Source organism: Schistocerca cancellata, chromosome 8 (assembly GCF_023864275.1).
Source record: "Schistocerca cancellata isolate TAMUIC-IGC-003103 chromosome 8, iqSchCanc2.1, whole genome shotgun sequence".
Taxonomy (NCBI): domain Eukaryota; kingdom Metazoa; phylum Arthropoda; class Insecta; order Orthoptera; family Acrididae; genus Schistocerca; species Schistocerca cancellata.
In genome coordinates this window covers 408,343,559-408,367,998 of record NC_064633.1, presented here as the reverse complement: position 1 = coordinate 408,367,998, position 24,440 = coordinate 408,343,559, and the positions used below count along the sequence as shown (strand labels likewise).

At 44.2% G+C, this 24,440-nt stretch overlaps 1 protein-coding gene across 1 annotated transcript in view; it reads right to left on the bottom strand.

The window, feature by feature from the left end:
- LOC126094611 (myrosinase 1-like) overlaps window positions 1-14,221 on the bottom strand; it is a 230,084-nt gene extending 215,863 nt beyond the window's left edge. Inside the window, exon 1 of the mRNA XM_049909089.1 lies at window positions 14,088-14,221. The gene's annotated coding sequence lies outside the window, so the exon portion shown is untranslated. The remainder of the gene's footprint in view (window positions 1-14,087) is intronic.
- Window positions 14,222-24,440: the final 10,219 nt, after the last annotated feature.

The following is a 24,440-nucleotide window of genomic DNA, read 5'->3' as shown; positions in this document are numbered from 1 at the left end:
CGGTATTGAGCTAACGTCTTTCAATAGAGCAGAAGTAGTCCACAAACGGCACGTGTCTCTATGACCTGTCTACGTGACGCTAGCAAGATCCCCAGATCCGTCCCCCCATTGAATATGTCTGACAGTTCGAACGTCATCTATGCCCCAGTGCCAGTACCCATGATATCAAGGACCTTACGGCAGTTGTAGACCAATTTGCCTTTATGACACCCCTCCCCAATCGCTCAACTGAGTCATCGCATGCATCCAGGCCACGAGGGGGTGTAACTTCATACTGTTAAATGGCCTCATACTGCCAAATGCTTTGTAAATTTGGCTCAATTTGTGATCACTGAAATAACGGCATCTATCCTCATAATCCGTGAAGTATCGTTTCGCTACCTTGTTGCCTTCTTCGTGCTTCACAGTTTACGTCAGGCAGCTAGTGTGTGGAACACTAGTATCTGTTGAAGAATGAATGGTTCTCCTATGTGGATAGTGCTATTTGTACGTAAATTTCTTGATTTTCTTGTACTTGTTTTAAAAAAAGTGGATTAGGTGACAGAATACATATCCACATGTGAGACGTGAGTTTCTCCCGGCATATAGAATCCGTCTGAACAGGTCTCGGAAGACCCAATGGTACTGACCGTCCGCCGTATCATCGTCAGCCTATAGGCGTCACTTGATGCGGATATGGAGTGACGTGAGGTCAGCGCACCGCTCTCCCAGTCCTAGTCAAGTTTTCGTGACCGGAGTCGCTACTTCTCAGTCACGTAGCTCGTCAATTTGCCTCCCAAGGGCTGAGTACACCCTCCTTACCAACAGCGCTCGGCAGAACAGACTGAAACCCACCCAAGTGCTAACCCAGCCCGACAGCGCTGAACTCCAGTGATCTGACGGGAACGGGCGTTACTACTGCGGCAAGGTCGTTGGCCCTCCCGGCATATTCAATGTGCAAATAACTTAAGGGAAGCAACTTGGTGACGTTGTCGAGAACCGCCTACATTTCCACACATGCACACCCCGCCATTTTTAAGGCAAAACTGCAGTACGTAAGCGATGTAAAAAAAAAAAAAAAAAACGTCAGAGGGACAGAGTTAATGCTACTATTATTGATTATTAATTTTCACTACTGATAACTTCTAACGTCGGTCATCTTTGGTTACGTGATGGTGCTAGTGTTTACAGTGTTTGTGTGTGTGTGTGTGTGTGTGTGTGTGTGTGTGTGTGTGTGTGTGTGTTTTAACTTTCCGGAATTGCTGTGCGAACTGAGGTTTTTAAATTCCCTTCCATAGTGCTTACTTGGAGCTGTGTTGCCTTCAAAATCACAGGGTATCACATGTCGAAACACTGGCGGTTGCCGACGACGTCGCCCGGCTACACTCCCCTAGGAGACGCTAGGCCTCCGTTCTCGGTTGTTCCTAGAATTTTTCTGTAGCTTATAGCTCCTTTCACCTCTGGCTACATGAGAAAAAAAATGCAACTTGCACCTTAGTTCGGAGTCGACGTTACAATGGCCAGGTAAGTCAGTGTACAGGGTGGTCCATTGATCGTGACCGGGCCAAATATCTCACGAAATAAGCGTCAAACGAAAAAACTACAAAGAACGAAACTTGTCTAGCTTGAAGGCGGAAACCAGATGGCGCTATGGTTGGCTTGCTAGATGGCGCTGCCATAGGTCAAACAGGTATCAACTGCGTTTTTTTTTTTTTTAAATAGGAACCCCCTTTTTTTACATATTCGTGTAGTACGTAAAGAAATATGAATGTTGTAGGTGGACCACTTTTTTCGCTTTGTGACAGATGGCGCTGTAATAGTCACAAACATATGGCTCACAGTTTTAGACGAACATTTGGTAACAGGTAGGTTTTTTAAATTAAAATACAGAACGTAGGTACGTTTGAACATTTAATTTAGGTTGTTCCAATGTGATACATGTACCTTTGTGAACTTACCATTTCTGAGAACGCATGCTGTTTCAGCGTGATTACCTGTAAATAGCACATTAATGCAATAAATGCTCAAAATTATGTCCGTCAACCACAATGCATTTGGCAATACGTGTAACGACATTCCTCTCAACAGCGAGTAGTTCGCCTTCCGTAATGTTCGCACATGCATTGACAATGCGCTGACGCATGTTGTCAGGCGTTGTCGGTGGATCACGATAGCAAATATCCTTCAACTTTCCCCACAGATAGAAATCCGGTGACGTCAGATCCAGCGAACATGCGGGCGACCAATCCACCTGTCATGAAATATGCTATTCAATACCGCTTCAACCGCACGCGAGTTATGTGCCGCACATTCATCATGTTGGAAGTACATCGCCATTCTGTCATGCAGTGAAACATCTTGTAGTAACATCGGTAGAACATTACGTAGGAAATCAGCAAACGTTGCACCATTTAGATTGCCATCGATAAAATGGGGGCCAATTATCCTTCTTCCCATAATGCCGCACCATACATTAACTCGCCAAGGTCGCTGATGTTCAACTTGTCGCAGCCATCGTGGATTTTCCGTTGCTCAATAGTGCATATTATGCTGGTTTACGTTACCGCTGTTGGTGAATGACGCTTCGTCGCTAAATAGAACGCGTGCAAAATATCTGTCATCGTCCCGTAACTTCTCCTCTTCCCAGTGGCAGAACTGTACACGACGTTCAAAGTCGTCGCCATGCAATTCCTGGTGGATAGAAATATGGTACGAGTGCAATCGATGCTGATGTAGCGTTCTCAACACCGACGTTTCTGAGATTCCTGATTCTCGCGCAGTTTGTCTGCTACTGATGTGCGGATTAGCCGCGACAGCAGCTAAAACACCTACTTGGGCATCATCAATTGTTGCAGGTCGTGGTTGACGTTTCACATGTGGCTGAACACTTCCTGTTTCCTTAAATAACGTAAATGTCCGGTGAACGGTCGGGACACTTGGATGATGTCGTCCAGGATACCGAGCAGGAGACATAGCACACGCCCGTTGGGCATTTTGATCACAATAGCCATACATCAACACGATATCGACCTTTTCCGCAATTGGTAAACGGTCCATTTTAATATGGGTAATGTATCACAAAGAAAATACCGACCGCACTGGCGGAATGTTACGTGATACCACGTACTTATACGTTTGTTACTATTACAGCGCCATCTATCAGAAAGCGAAAAAGTGGTCCAAGTAAAACATTCATATTTCTTTACGTACTACACGAATATGTAATAAAAAATGGGGGTTCCTATTTAAAAAAAGCGCTGTTGATATCCGTTTGACCTATGACAGCGCTATCTAGCGGGCCAACCATAGCGCCATCTGGTTTCCCCCTTCAACCTATATGAGTTTCGTTCTTTGTAGTTTTTTCGTTTGATCCTCATTTCGTGAGATATTTGGCCTGGTCACTATCAATGGACCACCCTGTGTAAAACGCAGACGATGGCAACGGTATACCACATCCATTAGTCAAATACTAGCAAACGCCGCAGTGTTCAAACCAGCCATCAAACTGAAGGCCCGCCTTATCAGATCTGACAACATAATTTTTAATTTTTTTCATTGCACTATTTTCAAAGCCTACTTATTCCTTCTCTTATGAATCCTACACCTCACTATATACTTCAGCACAATATTGTGGCTCTACATACAAGTTTACGAAATATTTTTCTCTTATTATAAGTTAGTATTCGATACCTGTAGATCGCTTTTGTATAAAATAGTTTCTTTTCTGTGCACCAGTCTGCTTATCGATGTTTTCCATAGTTCGGTCATCTTGTATAATGTTTCATTGTAGTCAGGAGAACCCTATCATTTCCTTCAGTACGCTTTCATCAATGTTAATACTAAGCAAACCATTATTCTTTCCTCTATCATTCCTCACCACTTACGCCTTTCTTTTGTCTGTCCTTAACGTAAATTCTGCGTCACTCAGGACGTCAATTCTGTTAATCATTTTTCTACGTCATCCTTACTTCTAGCCAGAGAAGCTGTCATCTGTGTACCGTATCAGCCTCGTTTCCATTCTTTCATTTTTATTTTTGTTGAGAAATATTGTTGCCTCATTTCCTTCTTTGACACACGAGTGAAGGAAGGGCTCTGCCCCACATCCATCTAACACGAATTTTCTCTCTTGATTTCCCACTTTTATTATTCGGCTGTCTCGTCATTTGTTTTCCTTCTTCGCGTGATATGGCAAACATTATTCCACAGAAGTAATTTCCTAGGTCCACGCAGTCCATGAATTTTTCTTTGTTTTCCTTTCTAGACGTTACTAAGTGGAGAGCAGAACTGCTTTCTAGTACCATCACTTCTACTTTCTTGGAAGCTAAACCTCTTCGACCAGCAATTCCTCTGAATGGCACTTAGAAGCAAAAACTCTGTGTTGGAGTGTTGTGAAGGAGACGACATACTGCGTCTAATGACTTCAGTAACTGACGCTCGTTGCCCGCTACGAACAAACACAGCAGTGGCGGCCATAAAGGCAAAGACAGATAACATTGTGTGGCACGTGCCGGTGCTCCTAGGCACGGGGTAAGGTACAGACGTGTCTCATTCCACTTCCAGTCCTTCCACAGAAACAGTCATAGTGGTGCCACATGGGATGGGATGGGGGGGGGGGGGGGGAGAGAAGAAGCGTTCGGTGGTTCGAGGGTATTTGTGACGGCCGACTTAGCTGCTCGCTTGCTTGGGCTGACAGGGATACACAGGATACACAGGATGGGGCAAAAAAAAGTGGCCCAGACGACTGGATACTATTTTATGTGAATGTATGCAGAAAACCACACCCCCGTGACCAACAGTTACTTCCAGCAGACAGACAACCTTTTAGGTAAGGCAACCACAGCTATGAATAGTCATCTTGGGTATTAATAAACCACATCAACTGTATTTAGTCCTTTGTTATTGGATCGGTACCGGTTTCGTGGCACTAAAAGACACATATTCAGGTGAGCATCTGTATAACAGTAAATCCAGAAGGAATAACAACCCTGAGATATACACTTGTATGGTAAATTATTTTAAGATTTCAAAAAGTTATTAAAAGCTGTTAAGAACTTCTACATGAAAATATCAAAACGTTAGTACTCATATAACTAAAATATTACAGCGGAAGTTCTCGGAATTTTGTACCCAAAATTCGAGTTCCATCACAACAAAACACCGCTAACGGGGAATATGCCCTAGAATAAAACAGCCTGATTCCAATATATTGGGTGAGGCGTAAACAGATCATACCATAGTGATCCATTGGTAAGGTGAAAATAAATGAAAAACAATTAAGACCTAATTTTGGAACAGAATAAAAAACGAAGAAGTGGTTGACACAAAATGAAGAGATGTTCGCGGCCTGGAACAAACCCGTCAAGTAAATAGCTATTGACGGAAAAGCAGAACCTGAAAACCGCACTTACAGCTTCTCCGACCTATACGCAATCGCGAACAGGGGACGAGGCCGCGTGCTGGGTGTCATACTGAAGGCAGGAAAGTAAACAGCTTTTACAATGAAATGATCACCCTTAGCTGCTTACAGGCGTTGACAGACGTCAACGGGGACAGATGAAAATGTGTGCCCCGACTGGGACTCGAATCCGGGATCTCCTGCTTACATGGCAGACGCTCGATCCATCTGAGCCACCGAGGACGCACAGGATAGCACAACTGCAGGGATTTATCTCTGGCACGCCTCCCACGAAACCCACATTCTCAACGTATTGTCCCGCACTACATTCGTAGTGCCCCACCCATTATACTCATTACTCGCGGCGCGTTGCCGATTCCCGTAAGAATTCGGGCACTGTTTGTACATTCGCACGGAAGAAGAAGATGGTCAAGTGGCCGGTGAGCCTTAACTATATATATATATATACTAAGATGATATCTGTTCTTTCGGACAAGTAGAGAGGATTACATCAACTAACTTAGGCAGTCAAAATTTGCAAAAATGCTACAGTGTCTCAACTTCGTTTGTCCATTCAGGGTTTGGTGTGGAAAAATATTAATGGCTCTCATAATTTCGACCCCCTCCGGGTTGGTTCAAATAGCTCTGAGCACTATGGGACTCAACTGCTGAGGTCATAAGTCCCCTAGAACTCAGAACTACTTAAACCTAACTAACCTAAGGACATCACATACATCCATTCCCCAGGCAGGATTCGAACCTGCGACCGTAGCGGTCGTGCGGTTCCAGACTGTAGCGCCTAGAACCGCTCTGCTACTCCGGCCGGCATCTCCTCCGGGATGCTTAAAGCGTGCCCCTTGTTTCCTCGGTGAAAAATTCTCAAGTTACTAGTGATATCGGTGACGGAATGTCGCTACCAGCAAAAGGTGGGTTCTCAAGGCAGATTTTGAGTCGGAAACCCTAAGATGTTCTTTAATCTTGGTGCTAAAGTTCCTGCCTGTTTGTCCGATGTACCGCATGGGACAATCATCGCAAGTAGTGCAGTACATCCCGGTCTCATTATATTTGGAACAAGTGGCATGTTCTCTGTGCCTATACTTTGTGCCAACGTTGCTGGGCGTAAAGAAAGCCGGTTCAATATTTTTAGACCGCAACAGTTTGCCCATCTTTTCGGGAATATGGCTGAAATATGGAATTTTATTATACATGATACCAGCGGCCATCCGACTATTGACATTGATAATGGCGCTGTCCGTTGGGATGGCTTTTCTTCTTACCAATGGCGAACTCACTGTCAAAGCCATTTTTGTAGACTATGAAGTGTATAATTCGAAACTCTTTATCAACGGGGTACTATGGAGCCTGTATAGAAACGACCTGAAAGCTGACATTTTGTACTTGGTAGGGCGGTTGGAGGAGCTATGAATCACTATAACAGTGGTAGTTCCCTTTCTGTAAATATCGTATGGTAATCTTAAGGTCCAGATATGGTAGCGTCCCCCATTCATTGTGCAGAGCAGTAAATTGAATGTTCTCTTGTAAGCCATTTAACTCGTCCACGAGTTGACAACATTCCTCGCGTTTCTCATAGAAAAGAAGGAGAATGTCATCTACATACCTATACCAAGCTACGATCTTGCTAGCATACACTGGAAACTGAGTCATAGCCTCCCACTCAAAACCTGTCATGAAGATATTGGAAAGACAGTATGACATGGGATATCCCATTGCAAGACCTTGTTTTTGTAAAAAGATATTGTTCCCAGAGCTGAAGTAATTGAACCTTAGAACCAATTGCAAAAAGTTGAGTACATCATTGATTTCGTTGCTGGGTCTTCCGCCCTGCGATCTTAAATTCTTATCGGCCAGAATACTGGTATACATGTTCTTGACATCCAAGGAGGCTAGATAAGTTCCTGGGGCGATTTGTAAACTAGCAAGTTTTTCAGTTAACTGTCCCCTATCGCGAATGTTAAAGCAAATCTAGAGGCGCTAGTGCTGGTCCAGGTACTTTGCAAGCAACTTCTCAGTATTGCAACCAACCCCACTATGGGCGTTAACAATTGGACAAGTTGGCAAGTCGAATTTATGTACCTTAATCAAAGCTTGGAGTTTTGGAGTTACTGGGTTCATAGGAACAATGATTTTCCTCTTGAACGGATTTGGAAAGGTAGTAGTTGTATTAAGAGTCTTTTTTTAAGCTGGTCAAGTATCTGTCCGTAAGGTTTACATTAGACTTAAAAATTCCATTATCTACAAAGAAAGATTGCACTTTAATCACATACTGATCTTCACTTAAGATAACGGCTGTGCTTCTTATGTCCGACTGCACGATTAGCGCGTTATGTTCGTCGAGTTTTTTGTTATTACTGTCCAAAACAGCCTTGTCACTGTAAAGTCGTTCCTTGACTAAACCAGATCCTTTGTAGTCAGTACGACCTCCCTCGATTATTTTCTTGACGCCATAACTACTTCATAGCGTTAGGCAGTGGCTATGTTGGCAGAATGTGGCACAGAAACGGTGTGGGAGATCAACGAACTAATCCCTTGTTGATTGATCATATCATTGATGTATGACAATCCTTTCTCTAAAAACGATCTTTCTTTCTTATCAAAGTTGATATCAGAAATGTTGCGCTCCCCCTAAGACAAAAGTCAAAACTACACTCAGTGACATCCTGATGAACAATCTAGTGCCTCTTATTACGTAACCTACTTAGTTTACCTTGATGTGTAGCACTAATACGATCTCTAAATTGCCCCCTTCGTCCTCAATGTGCTCTCGGGCCCAATCATACTGCTGCTCGCTTACTAACCTGGAAAATGGCAACTGGGCTAAATACAATCCCTTGTTTACCTGATCCTTTTTTGCATACAAACTTCGTATTTCTCATCTGACACAATATGCCATAACTTCGGAAATATAGTGTTCAGGCATAGCCAATCTTTGTCGGAACGAGTGCTTCATATGATTTTGGATCCAACCATTCTGAGACACAGCCTATTGAACTGGACGTGTGCTTTAAGCCTCAATTGGCATGCTTCTGCAGCCCACTTTTAGGTAGGGCAACCACAGCTATCAGTAGCCATTTTGGGTATTAATTAACCGCTTCAGCTATATTTAGTCCTTTATTATTGGGTCACTATCGGTTTCGTGGCGCTAAAAGCCACATCTTCAAGTGAACATCTGTATAACAATAATCCCAGAACGAATAACAGCTGTGAGATATACACTGGTATCGTAAATTATTTTTTGATTTAAAAAAAATTTTGAAAACTATTAAAAACTTTTACATGAGAACACAAAATGATAGTACTCACATAACTAAAACATTAGTCATCTGAAGGTGTGGCTTTTAGTGCCACAAAACCGGTAGCGATCCAATAATAAAGGACTAAATGCAGCTGAGGCGGTTTATTCATATCCAAGCTGACTTCCAACAGGATGGAGCAACTGCCCATACAGCCGGCCAAACCTTGGAGCGCAAATGAACATTCTTCACGCCTGACATAGTTGTCAGCAGAGCTCAATCTGTCACTATGCGATTACATTGTGGGGGAAGCCCTGAAGTCTGAGGTGTATCGCAAAAACCCTCATAGCCTTCAAGAACTGCAGCAGAACGTTTCGTACGAGACTGCAGCAGTTCCAGTTGTCCAGCTTCGGTCCGCCTTCAGCAAATTACTGACAAGGGCTCAGAAGTGCCAAGAGATGTGTGGTCGTCACTTTCAACATCTGCTATAGTCATCTATATGCCATGTCATCATTTCCTCTGCTGTGTTTCTTTGTACCCTGGAACTCTTTTCTCTGTGCCACTTTTATTTGCCTCACCCTGTAGGACGGTGCTGTGTAGATAACTAATGAAAATGTTCGTACTGCCAAGCAGCCTTCTTTTACATTGCAAACTGAAGTCATTAATTATTTTTAAAAGTTAAGTAAGTAGCTCGTGGTTAGCATTGCTGACTCTCGATCTTGGTGCTTCGGGTTCGATTCCCGGCCGGACGGGGGATTTTTCTCTGGTCGCGGTTGCGTGTCTGTGTGACCATCATTTCGTCATCGTTGATGCCCAGACCGTTGAAGTGGCGTCAGATGAAGACTTCCTCCAGGCGGCCAACTGCCCAGAATGGGATTCGCGGCCAACAATGCCATACGCACATATCATTATTTTTACGTTAAAACTGTACAAGCTTTCCACCACTTCGTGATGAAGAACCTCAAAATGTCCACTTACATGTACATCTGCAGCGCGTAAGAATTCATATATCATGAAATTACGCCCTTACATATTGTCAGAATATAATACAGTTATTATGGATATAAGGGAGATACATTATGAAGGCACATTATATCAGTTGAAAGAGAAAGATATCGTTAATAGTGAGCTAGAAATATTGTAACGCTTGGGTCTCGCGAGTAGGAGTTGGTTAATCATCCGCTATGTTTGGCAGCTGGGTGATAACTCGAGTAACAGCAGGTCTGGAATTATCGTCGCCGGACCAAGATGACGTTGTGGGAACGGAGAACTGCGCTATACATGGCGATTCAGTGACGATGTTACAAACTTCCAGGGATGATGGAGAAGGGTAAGCGTTTCAGGTAGTTCGGAAACGATCGAGTCGGAAGTTTTAAGCGAAGATAGTTTTGATATTCTGTCGGTGGAATACGTCTACTGGTACTGTTGTTGCTTAATATTGTAGGGTTGGCAACTTTCAGAGGTGACAGTATGGACACAACAAGAAAAAAAAAGTCTGGTAAACATGGGCTCTAAAATACAGACGTTAAGAGCTAAGAGCACTTGTTATCTTCGGTATTTGATTGAAAGAAGAGACCAGTCGATAGAAAACATCCTGGGGCATCATCGGGGACTTATCAGTTTGGTAAAGGTTGAATAGAAGGCGAAGGGGGTTGGGGAGGGAGGAATTGTAGAGGGAGAAGCAAGGTCTAACTACAGAAAGCAGGTACAAGTGGATGTATCGTGCAATAATTATGCAGACATGAAGAGGCTTCCTAGAGTATAATTTATTGCGGAGAGATACGTCAAACTTATCTAAGACAGAAGACCACGAGAGTGCGTAAAAGCGTTAAAGATGTTAACAATTACAGTATTGCAACATCCCTCTATTCCCCCTTGTTGTGTACCAATTAAACTCTAAAGAATGGCTATTTGTTGTAAAAACGGAAGTTTGTGTCGTTTTGTGGAATATGACAAGCGCTTCTGAATGCAAAATATACGTGTAGCTTTACTGCTGCATAACATTTACGAGGAGAATAGCCCTCAGGGCCTGAATCACGCGATTGTTTTCTTGCATCGTAACACACTCGTCACCTCACACAACGTTATTAAGAAAGAGGTGGGGACAAGAACTGTAAACTTGGAAAGTAACGGTGTACTGTACCAAGAGTTCCAGAACAAGCACCGATGCTTCGACGGGAACACATTTCCACACCACACAGTGTGGTAGACTCCGAATCGAATCCAAAGACTGTGGTGTCCCTTGACAAAACGTATGTGTTTAAGCAGTTGGTAACATCGTTATTTCCAAACGGAAGCTTCATTCCTTGAATTACATGGCTGATTAGCTTATGTGTGATTTTAACACTGTACTGCACAATCATGTGAATGCCTGTCTTTTCAAGACACATGGCAACAATCGACAGAGGGATTTAAAAGTGGCAGAAGTAAAGATATGTATGTAGCGATAGTGGACTGTGCTGTTCATTGTGGTACAAGTGGCAGAAAGGAGAGTTACAATCACATTTAGCCCTTGTAACAAACAGTGCTTAAATAATTTTCTATTGTATAAGTAGTTTCATGCGTTATTCCAAACATAGAAACTTCCACCAGTCCTTTTAAAGTGCAATCAATGTAGAAAATATCACACAACAACCATCAAATGTCCTCTTTACTACATAAAAACTTAATACTTCATATCTTCCATCACTATTATTGTTTTTCATATCGTAATATTTCATCCAATCTGTGCAGTCCTAAGTATCGACTGCACACCGTCCAGCGCAGCGCCGCGAAACGGCATCAAGAAGGCGCTGACCCGCGCACCAATAGAAACAGCGGGCAGCAGCACACCTGCAGGAAAAGTTCAGCGCCCCCAGTCATCTCTGATTTAACCAGCCGCCCATCGCTGGTCGCCCCAGTTCGGTTGCAATTTTCGCGAGCATCAGCACTGACTAATAGGAAAACGTTACATAGCCTGCGTTCTGCGAGTAGTAATAGAGAGTAAAGTACTTCTAGTTATGTTTAGTTTCTTTTTAGAAGTAGAGTGCCGTAATTAGAAAGAGTTTTGTACAGATGATATTGGATTCCTGCCATCGGCCATCGCAACTTTTCTCCTTCCTTGTTTGTATCGATGCTGACTCCCACAGTAGCCAACACAACACAATTCTTACATTTCATTATGGTAGCGTATATATAAGTAAAATACGTTCACATCTCTTGTCGAAAGAATTTACCTGGAGTATTGGAGCACTCTTTAAATGAAAACAAACTTTTCCGTAGACAGAGCTACCATATCTCAGACACCACTATGATGTTGGGTGAGCATTTAAAATGTTTAATAAAAGAAAACATTGTCCGTTGTAGGCTGTATTGTACTTTATTAAAATCGACTTTAATAAAGCACAATGCAGTCCACAACGGACAATGCATTCTTTTATCAGACAATCGGAGGCTGTGGATCCCCACGAAAGCAAAATCTTTAAAATGTTGTTGTCCTAGTCAGAGCTAAAAACGAGCTCTTTTCATATTTGTTGTACAGATCACAGTTGTAGCGAAGCTGTGCCAAATTACGAACATAGGAAGTTCGTTCTTTACTCTTATGAAATAGAGGTCTTCGTAAAATTCAATCACTTCTCAAATACATGAACTGAAAAGATTTCTTTGTAGTGAGGGGTCTAAGAGAGAAATAAAATGCAAAAATTAAAAGACGTCAAATCTTTCGATAATTTTCGTTATCATGTTTTCAAAGTGCTAGTTGTCAAGTGAAAGTTTAAGTCATTAGATTGTAGTTTGCAGGTCTCCTCAAAATCACTAAATGCTAGAGCTGTCCAAGTTAAACCTCACTGCTTAATACTACTCTCTTTCATTTTTCCTGAATTTACTGTGTACGGATGATATCTGTAGCCTTGGAAACTATTATATTCTGCTTACCCCCCAAAACTGCTAGAGCATTACGATAACCACAAAAAGTGAAGTTATTTTCGATCGTCGTTAACACTAGCACTGTACACCTCTGAAATTGTTACACGAAGTGTATACCAGGGTCACAGTGATCCTGAATTATTTGCTGGCTAACTTGTCCGAAAATGGCAAATTTTTTAATGAAATTGGACACTCTTGTACTAATCTCATTTTATTTCACCTTTCTCAAGTGCATTTTCAATCAATATTAGTATTAATGCATCCAAAATTCGAGACTTAGTAAAAACTGTCATGGAAACTTTTGAATGAAGAAACCTGAAAGTGATGCGGATCCAAAGACTTTGTTTGCAGTTTAATTAGATGAAGATGCTGTTCATTTAAAGAAATGCACATATTAACGAATATTCCGAGGTGTTCAAAAACCCTTATATTCATTATTTCTGCATTCTCGGAATATCGACTACAAGTTCTCGGTAGACGGCAGACCTGAACGTTGGGGAACAGCTGTGTTCCAACGATGACCATTCTTGCCGTGGACAACTCTGTTTACTTCATCCCTACCTGACGATTCGGTAGACTGATCAGATTCGCCATTATCCATAACTACTGTATGGGTATCAACCTTCAGGATCATTTTCATCACGAAAATCACTTACGCCATTTTCACAGTTAATCTCTTCTAACAAGGCTTCCCATATAACATACTCTGTTAGTAAAATGTCATTCCCTCATACCATTTTCACACAAACGATCTTCACACTCAGGGACAGAGCAGTTACACGAAGTGTCCTCCAGGGTCACAGTGAACTTTCAAAAAATATTTCTGTCGAGTTAATTAAACACCACTGTGTCACTATTTCGAACGTCCATCCTCTACTAGACCTCCCTCAATGTTGAGTTTGCATTGGCGGCAGCGGGCTGTGTATTCGCAGTGATGTGTGCATAATAGCAAACAAAAATCTCCAGGATCAGAGTGACCGAGGTGTATACTCTCAGGACTAAATAGTTTCAATGACTGCAGGGAACAGCAGGTGGACCTAAAGCGGCGAGCCTTACCCGCTGCCTCCAATCACGTAATCCGCAACGCTTCTACGTATAATCGACTGATAGGAACAGATAAGTGTTCCGAGGTCAGCCGGTCAGCTGATGCCAGTGGCTGCACGAGATAGGCAAGCGCATTTCCCGTTAACATGTATCTAAAGCCACGCATGCAGATGTCATCCATATAAACACAGCACCAGTATTCACTTCAGTACAACGGTACTTTAACCGTTGAAAAGACGGCGGAGTACGCAGTAAGTGTAAAACTTTCTCGCCTGATTCTCATGTGCAAAGCGTCGCTTTCACGGTACGAGACACTGCTATGCAGACGCTAAATTGTTCGTTTCCCTCTTTAGGTGGGTCAAACGAAGCGCTCGAAGACTGGCCAGTTGTCGAACTATGCGGGGCAGCGCTTGAAGACACGCCCGATGTCGAACTATGCGGAGCGGCGCTGCTCGGGAACTTTGACGGCTTCCTGGCGCCCCGCGAGAGGAAAAGCAGGTTGCCGGAAAACTTACCTCAGGCAAGACGGTCGCAGCACCAGCAGTGCAGGCACAGCACAGTACAGCAACGCGCGTCCCGTGCTGCGTGTTTGACGGCGGCGTCGCGACTGGTAGGCTGCTTGGTTTGCCTTGGCTAGCCTGGCCGCGACCTTGGCAGCCATCAGGATGACTCAGCACCTCCGCCGCTCTTCCTGCTGCTATCGCCCAGCTGTTCCTCACGCGCTCTCGCTTCAGCTCAGTATATCGCGAGATGCTGCCTAAAGTGGGTTTACACTTCTGCGCCTACAAGTAGTCGCCATGTACTTGTGTTCGCCTCATACGCAAGGAGAAGCACACTTTTTTATCCGCGCAACTAAAGAGCCCAACACAGCCACCAACCGACCGACCGACCGACGGACAGACTTAACGAGGGTAGTTGTTATGGCCAACCACCCGTCACCCAGTATACTGTACCGCGTGTAGCGCTGTCGTGTCAAGTTTCCGGCTGAGGTTCGTCCGTCAGTTGTCTGCGAGTGAGAAAACAGAATATTCGACGTGTGGATGGGAACAGGGTGGCGCTTTTATCGCTGAGTGAAGGCGTGTGTAGGCTACATACGAAATCGGTCGTTCGGTCGCTTGGTCTGTCGGTTGGTGCATATGTATGGCCCTTAAGGACCGACATCGGCTGATCTTTTCAAATCAGTACGCCACTAGCAGCGCGGTTATACTGTAGCCGATCTCATCGTCCGGACGTACACACTTCGGACGACAATCGGTGAAATTAAACTTTTCGTCGGTCAAATCGACCGACGTTCTCACAAGCGAAATATAGACTGTGCGAAATTGGTAAGTTTAATCCGAGAAAGAGCGAGTTTGTGGCATCCTGAGGGTGAAAATATCATAATTGGAATATACAGGGTGTTTGTAAATGAATATCGGGATTTTAACGCTTTATAATATTTATTACATTAAACTTGCAGTTATAAATGATATGTCAAATGAAAGAGCAACTCAAAAAGTTTTACCAAGAACCTTATAAAGATGGTGCGCCACCTCACTGGCATAACGCAGTACGCGATTGGTTGAACTTCACTGTACCCAAGCGCTGGATAGGCCGCAAGGGGCCCAATGACAGGAATTACTTTGCATGGCCTCCACGTTCACCCGACCAAACGCCACGCGATTTTTTTCTTTGGGGCTTCATCAAGTATCGTGTGTACGTGCCTCAGTTACCAGCAGCCCTCCCTGAATTAACAAACCGGATTGAAGCAGCTGTTGCTACAATCACTGAAGACACAGTTATCAGCGTTTGGGAAGAACTCGGCTATAGACTTGATGTGTGCCGTGTGACAAATGGTGCTCACATTGAACATTTATAAGGTTGTTGGTAAAACTTTTTGAGTTGCTCTTTCATTTGACACATCATTTATAACTGTAAGTTTAATATAACAAATATTATAAAGCATTAAAATCCCGACATTCATTTATAAACACCCTGTACTTTAGAATATACGAACTGAAATCGCAGGCTTATTGGACACCACAACTAGGCAAAATCTTTATCGAAAATTATAGGCGTAAATTATAACCTCAAAAAATAATTAGTTGAAGTGAACAGGGTGGCGTGTCTTATGCATAAAGTTTGTGTAGTGCGTCTTTTATGGGTTGTGGTAGGTTGGCATTAGCTGTCTACAAATTATTATTTCCACTTACTGGCTTTTGTGTCACTAGGTTGGTGATATGAAGTGGTTTGCAAATGTGGTGTACGGTATATATTTCCACTTTTCAGTGCTTTACGCGTTCAGAATATCTTGTGCTAAACTTTAAGCTTGTGTTTCACAGGTATGTTGACTGACAGTGGTTGGAGGTTAATTAACGAATGTCTGCACAGCCTTAAATAAATACAGCGAAACATGAGTGTTTGTAATATTGCTTTTTAAGGACATCACGAGTCGAGTATGTGACAGAATGTTTCTTCCGTTATCCCATACGTTCGTAAAAATTGTTTGGCTATTCCGTTTGCAGAGGACAGAGTGAACAGTACTCGCCCAGTTGTTTTCGAGACATATATAGCTCATTCACATGCATTCGGCGTCATTGTTAGCAAAAGCGACAATGCAGCGTACGTTTCCAAGCACAGAGGCGTACTGGTGTCAATCCCACCCCAGCAGATTCAAATCTAACCTACTTCACACGTAGAAGAAATTCTAACCTAACGTAACATTCTTCAACCTGCCAAAAACTGACTGAGATCAGACGCACTACGACCACACTGTCGGCCGATATTATCGGGCGACCTCTGGCGACGGCATCTGACGATCGCTAGACAGAATCACGTACTCTGTTCCAGCGATCAAGGTCTCATCTCTACTAGCACAACTCGCCACAGCCAGTATATTTTCAAGTAAAGACGACCTCGTAAAAAAGCATAAATACCGACAAAATTAATATCTTCTGCGCAGGGCACTCGTGAACGTGGCGGAAGAGACAAACCTGGGAAGGTGTATCGCCTTTAATAACTCGTGACTCGAAGTAACATTTCGTCTCGTTGGGCCACTGACAGGAAGAAAAAAAACTGTAAAGAAGCTTTACCCGTGACGATACGGTTATTAGCTCTGACACTAACGGATATACTCTAATGTAATATGCAAACGCAATATAAACATAGACATTAGGTAAATCACCGAGTTGCAGAATAGTCTTCCTCCCTTAGGCACTCAGTAAAATTTTCTTTCAAGATGAGTAGAACGGTAATCGACTACTCTCGGCCGTTGTACATTACCTGCCGGCGTGTAAAATCAGCTGCCACGCAAGAAGCGCGTGTGTGTGGATCGGCGACGTTAATGATCAGTTGACTGTGCGGCACGTAGAGTTCTGAAATACTAAGTATGCTGAAGACCGTACATGTCTAGATGCGGGGAACGGTGACATTCTCGCCTCAAGCGTGTTGTAATAACGGGTTTTGTGACCTTTATGTCTTCTTATCCTGTATTTTCTTGTTTACTTTGATTCGTGACACATTTCGAAGGTTGCCTGAGGATCTGATATTTCCCTGCGAGCGCTCTCCCATAACAGAGACCAAATATGTGAATGCAAAGAATGATTTAAAATTTACAATGCCTGGACAAAGAAAAAGCCTGCAATGTACATAACAACATAAATAGATAAAAAAGTTTTTAATTAAAATATTTTCGCCACTAATAACGTCACCTCTATGGATGGAAGAAGTTTTTACCGTTATTCATCACTTAGAAGCAAAAATCACAAAGGATAAAGTAAAAAGATTCCGCGTTCTCCATTTAAAATTGGGTTTAAGTGTTTGTGCGTATAGACTACCTACAAAAAAAAAAAAAAAAAAAAAAAAAAAAAGATTAGAGCTGTAATTCTCTGTAACAGGTAGAACGGCGACCAGGATGCATCACTACTGTTCGTGTTTAGTGTTCTTACCAGCCTGGTGTGGTATGAAAGGGGAGTGAATAGCGTCGGACGTTGAGCGATCGCTGTGAAGGAGACGGAGATACTGCGTACTCATCTGAGACAGCGTTATCAGCATCTAACAGCGTTGGAAAGGGGCCTCATTGTGACTCTCCATTTAGCTGGCTGGCCGAATCATGCATTATTCGGATGTGACAGCGCCCCATTGTTGGACTGAGGAAATATATACTCGTCATCAAAATATCAGTCGACCACGTCTGACCACCACAAGTGTAGACCGCCGTATTGTGCACCAAGCATACTGCATCTCAATCAGATCTGCAGCTGCCATCACGAGAACAAATAATGGACTTCCTGCAACGTTCTCTGTCATCCAGCACTATTGGTCGGAGACTAGCAGCAGCTAGTTTAAGGAATTACTGTCCGATGCATAGGCTGCTCATAACATCACAACACATACGACTGCGTTTGATATGGTGCCATCACTAGGAATCAAGGACTGCTGATGAATGGTGTCGCATTGTCTTCAACGATGAATCGGGGTTTTGTACTACCACGGCTGACCATTGTTGTCGAGAGTGGTGGAGACATGAGGAGAGGTCCCATCTTCCATTGTTTTGCGTGGCACATAGTATTTTACTCCTAGCGTCATGGTTTGGGGGCATTGGATGTGACTTTAGGGTTATCGACGGTGGTAATTGAGGGAACTCTTGAGGCAAAATAGGTGACTGAACCTGACTCTTAGGTCATTTAGCTACTGTATTCTACACTCCTGGAAATGGAAAAAAGAACACATTGACACCGGTGTGTCAGACCCACCATACTTGCTCCGGACACTGCGAGAGGGCTGTACAAGCAATGATCACACGCACGGCACAGCGGACACACCAGGAACCGCGGTGTTGGCCGTCGAATGGCGCTAGCTGCGCAGCATTTGTGCACCGCCGCCGTCAGTGTCAGCCAGTTTGCCGTGGCATACGGAGCTCCATTGCAGTCTTTAACACTGGTAGCATGCCGCGACAGCGTGGACGTGAACCGTATGTGCAGTTGACGGACTTTGAGCGAGGGCGTATAGTGGGCATGCGGGAGGCCGGGTGGACGTACCGCCGAATTGCTCAACACGTGGGGCGTGAGGTCTCCACAGTACATCGGTGTTGTCGCCAGTGGTCGGCGGAAAGTGCACGTGCCCGTCGACCTGGGACCGGACCGCAGCGACGCACGGATGCACGCCAAGACCGTAGGATCCTACGCAGTGCCGTAGGGGACCGCACCGCCACTTCCCAGCAAATTAGGGACACTGTTGCTCCTGGGGTATTGGCGAGGACCATTCGCAACCGTCTCCATGAAGCTGGGCTACGGTCCCGCACACCGTTAGGCCGTCTTCCGCTCACACCCCAACATCGTGCAGCCCGCCTCCAGTGGTGTCGCGACAGGCGTGAATGGAGGGACGAATGGAGACGTGTCGTCTTCAGCGATGAGAGTCGCTTCTGCCTTGGTGCCAATGATGGTCGTATGCGTGTTTGGCGCCGTGCAGGTGAGCGCCACAATCAGGACTGCATACGACCGAGGCACACAGGGCAACACCCGGCATCATGGTGTGGGGAGCGATCTCCTACACTGGCCGTACACCACTGGTGATCGTCGAGGGGACACTGAATAGTGCACGGTACATCCAAATCGTCATCGAACCCATCGTTCTACCATTCCTAGACCGGCAAGGGAACTTGCTGTTCCAACAGGACAATGCACGTCCGCATGTATCCCGTGCCACCCAACGTGCTCTAGAAGGTGTAAGTCAACTACCCTGGCCAGCAAGATCTCCGGATCTGTCCCCCATTGAGCATGTTTGGGACTGGATGAAGCGTTGTCTCACGCGGTCTGCACGTCCAGCACGAACGCTGGTCCAACTGAGGCGCCAGGTGGAAATGGCATGGCAAGCCGTTCCACAGGACTACATCCAGCATCTCTACGATCGTCTCCATGGGAGAATAGCAGCCTGCATTGCTGCGAAAGGTGGATATACACTGTACTAGTGCCGACATTGTGCATGCTCTGTTGCCTGCGTCTATGTGCCAGTGGTTCTGTCAGTGTGATCATGTGATGTATCTGACCCCAGGAATGTGTCAATAAAGTTTCCCCTTCCTGGGACAATGAATTTACGGTGTTCTTATTTCAATTTCCAGGAGTGTATTTTTTTCTTTTTTTGGATACGTGGTGCGCTGGAACTTGAATAAATTTGAAGAATCTGTTTGTGATTCAGAAATCGACAAAGTCTCGACAAAAGATTATTTATTCGTGAATACGTTTAGATCAGTGTCGGGCCAGATGCCCATTTTCAGCGTTTAAAAGCTATATTGTGAAACTCTGTATGTTTTATTATGTTTAACATTGGATTTCGAATCTGCAAGCATGGTTAAAGGTTTAGAGACACTCTGATTTACCTGGTACCGTGTCGCTGGAAATAAAAATGTGAAAAATTCTGTCAGAGAAATGTACGGAAGCCAAAAGTCATTCTGCACGTCTGGCCCGGTGGCTGAAACGTCTCAGTGTCTCAACTATTTTGGGAGTTGCTCCGAGCTTACGAAATTTGGGAGTCAGCTGTTTGCTCGATCAGCAACGCTCCTGCCATGGGCCCCCTGCGAGTGTGTTACGCGTTTCTGATTAGAGTTAGTGATCCAGTTTTTAACGACGTTTTTGTGCCAGCACAGGAAGGTTACAAGAAATATTGAACACGTTCCCGTTCCTAAACGTGAAATTCTGGTTACTTTATCTCCTATTTTGCACTACGTAGATATTGCAACTTGCGCGATATTCCTCGTGTAATTGGTAGGCAGAGGTCTCGTGTTAGGTTGTGCAGTTACAAGCCAGCTCGAGGAGGTGATGACAGAGAGATGGGCTTCGCAGAGTTTTATTGAAACTAATAAACTCTGTTTCAGTGTGAATTTTGTGCCTTTTTTGTGACTCCTGATGCTCGTTCATTGTACTGTTATCTTCTTCACATCTACATCACAACTCTGCAGTTCACATTCAAGTCCTGGGCGGAAGGTTCACAGACCTACTTTCAGATCATTTCCCGCCCATTTCACTTAACAGAAGCACTTTGGAAAATGAACACCTAAATCTTTTTGTGCGAGCTCTGATTTATCTTATTTTATTACAATGATCATTTCTCACTATGTAAGTGGGAAGAGGAGGAAGTTAGTGATTGGAATTTTGTGAGAACATCTCGTCCCAAAGTAAAACTTACTTGTTCTTATGAGTGCTCCCCAACTCGAGAATAACATCTGTGACACTCTGTCCTCTATTTCACGATAATACAAAGCTAGCTGCTCTTCTTTGATCTTTTTCGAAGATCTGCGTCAATCCTGTCTATTAAGGGTCCCATACCACGCAGAGTACTCTAGCAGAGTTCGGTAAAGCATACTGTACCCAGTCTCTTTAGTACACCTGTTGAGTCTTCTAAGTGTGTTGCCAATGAAACGGTTCCCTTTTCCAACAACATTTTCAAAATTATGTTGTTCGTAATTGTAAGCCCTGGGCATTTACTTGCATCTACAATCTTTAAATTTGTGTTCTTTGTCATGTAAATTAAATTTAACACATTATTTTTGGCACTCATGTGAAGGACCTCATATTTTTTTACTATTCAAGGGCAACTGCCACTTTTCACACCATACAGACCTCTTGATTAAATCATTTTGTAATTCGAATTCATCTTCTGATGACTTTACCAGTATCATCTGCGAGGAATCCAAGACGGCTGTTTACACTTTCTATGAAATAGGAGCAGCAGAGGACCTATAACACTTCCTTGACAAACGCTAGACATCACTTCTGTTTCACTCGATGACTTCCTGTCAGTTACTGCAAGCTGTGTCCTTTCCTGGGGGAGATTTCTGAGTAAGTTGCAAAATATCGGTTGGAACGATGGTCGGTTGACTGTTAGCGGTATACGCTTCCTTATTTTAAAATCTTGAAATCAATTTTGAGAGCAGTTAGTCTGCTGCAGGGTTTTTATCATTGGTATTGGAGCAGTGGTTATTGGGTAGTTGCGTAAGTTCGTGGCGCAATCCCTAAGTTTAATAAACATAGCAGATACACATAACAGAGACTTTAGTCATTAATAACATATTCTCCTTCACTATTTATAATAGTCTGCCAACGCTGGGGTAACTTTTCGATTCCGCAACTGTAGAAATCACGTGGTTTTGGGGCAAAGAACTCGTCGAGCCATGTTCGTAGCGCATTTTCATCCTGAAAGTAAGTTCCTAGAAGGTTGTTCGATAGAGAGCGGATACAGTGAAAATCTGAGGGCGCAACATAGGTGAATAGGGTAGGTGCGGAGTGACTTCCCAACCCAACTCCTGTATGGTGTTTTTTGTCAGTTTGGCAAAACGCTGCTGTGCGTTATCGTGGAGTAGCACCACTACACTTGTACTTTAGTCGCTGTTCTTGGCTTGCGTCTGTAATAATAAATATTATGGTGACAACTGGGGTAAGCATTTCTTAGTTCGCCACACAGTCACTGTTCCCCCAGATAACATAAAGTTATCTTCTGTGGATGCGCGTTGGTCTTTGTACAGGGAGTTGCTGCTTTGTTTGGACTCAGCGATTCACTTCTTCTCCTTATAGTAGCTTGAAGACACCATTTCTCGTCGCCATTAACGGTACAGGAAAGGACTGTTCGACGTTGTTCACGAGCCAGCTGATGACGAACAAGCAGAGATGAACATATGGCCACCCGCTGATGTTTGTGATTTTGGCTTAGAGCATGCGGTACCCGTACACCCGATTTTCAAACCTCCCCTATTGCATGCAAATGTCGCACGATGGTGGAATGATCGTAGTTCGTGATATTTGCCAGTTCTCTAGTACACTGACGTGGACCATTGTGGATTAGTGCGTTTAAACGGGCTTTTCCAAACACCGAAGGTCATCCTAAAAGTGGAGAGTCACTAATGTCAAAGGACCGCCTTAAAACGAGCAAAATATTTTCTTGCCCTTCTCTGCACAACAGCATTATCCACACATACGGTACAAATATTTTTTGCTGCCTCCCTGCATTCACCCCTCTACTGAACTCAAACAAAACAGTATGTCGGAAATGTTCCGATTTATCCACTTGGCACTCCATTTTCTAGCGTCCACAGCTCCACTCACTGTTTCAAACAACAATATGTAAACTCAGATAGCAACAGTGATCCACAAACAAAAAATGACAATCGATAAATAAACCCACAGCAACCGGAACACCGACAGGCAAAACGAAAACCCTACGAACTTATGCACCAAACTTATACCTTAACAAGATCTCGCGAGCTCAGAACAAGGCTGGCGACACTTAACCAAAACTTTCACAAATGCAGTAGGTCCGAGCATTGATGCAGATCCTCCGATAAATTTTTCCTTGCTGGTAAGTGACGTCAGGTATTGCAAAATTTGTCAGGCGCGGCACATCGCTTGGAACGTATGGTTAGCGGCCACAGCCTCGAGTGAGGACGTCACTTCGCAGGACGTCACGCCGTCTGCGAGGAAACTTCATTAGCTTCGTCTTCCGACTCACACAGAAACCATACTGCAGTTATAACAGTCTAATTATATGAAAGGAAATTATTAGTTGCGACGGGAATGAGATAGGGTTGTAGCGTACCGGGATCTTATCCAATCTGTACACATACTGAAGTGAGAGAAGTCATGTCATACCTCCTTTTGCCCGGCGTTAGGCAGCAACTGGACGTGACATGGACTCAACAAGTCGCTGGACGTCCCCTGCAGAAATACTGAAGGATTTTGCCTCTACAGCTGTCCATAACTGCGAAAGTGTTGCCCGTGCAGGATTTTTGCAAGAACTGATTTATCGGTTTTTTCCCATAAATGATTAATGGGATTCATGTCAGGTTATCTGGGTGGCCCAAACCGATCGCTAGAATTCTCCAAAATGTTTCTCAAACCAATCGCCGACATTTGTCGACCAGTGACACGGTGCATTGTCATACATGAAAATTCCATCGTTGTTTAGGAATATGAAGTACATGAATGGCTGCAGATGGTCAATGATAGGTTTTCTTGGTCCGCCTCGATAGCTGAGTGGTCAGCGTGACGGATCGCCGCTCTACGGGCCCGGGTTCGATTCCCGGCTGGGTCGGAGATTTCCTCCGCTCAGGAACTGGTTGTTGTGTTGTCTTCATCATAATTTCATCCCCATCCGAGGCGCAGGTAGCCCAATGTGGCGTCGAATGTAATAAGACACGCACCAAGGCGGCCGGACCTGCCCTGCATGGGGCCTCCCGACCAAACGCCAAACGCTCATTTCATTTCATAAGTTCTCTTGGACCAGAGGACCCAGTCCATTCCATGTAAACACAGCCCATACCATTATGGAGCCACCACCAGCTTGCGCAGTGCCTTGTTGATAACTTGCGTGCGTGGGTTCGTGGTGTCTGCGCCATACTCGAACCCTACCATCAGTTCTTACCAACTGAAATCGGGACTCATCTGACCAGGCCATGGTTTTCCAGTCGGCTAGGGTCAACTGACATGGTCATGAGCCCAGGAGAGGCGCTGCAGGCGATATCGTACTGTTAGCGAGGGAACTCGCGGTGGTCGTCTGCTACCATAGCCCATTAACGCCATATTTCGCGGCATTGGCCTAAGAATACGTCCCATATTGATTTCTGCGGTTATTCCTAGGCATGCTGCTTGTCTGTTAACGCTGACAACTCTGCGGAAACGCCGCTGCTGTCTGTCGGTAACAGAAGGCCGTCAGCCACTGCGTTGACCGTGTTGAGAGATAATCCTCAAATTTGGTATTCACGGCACATTCTTGATACTGCGAATCTAGAAATACTGAACACCCTAACGATTTTCGATATGGGATGTCCCTTGCATCTAGCTCAAACTACCACTTCGCGTTCAAAAAAATGTTCAAATGTGTGTGAAATCTCAGGGGACTTA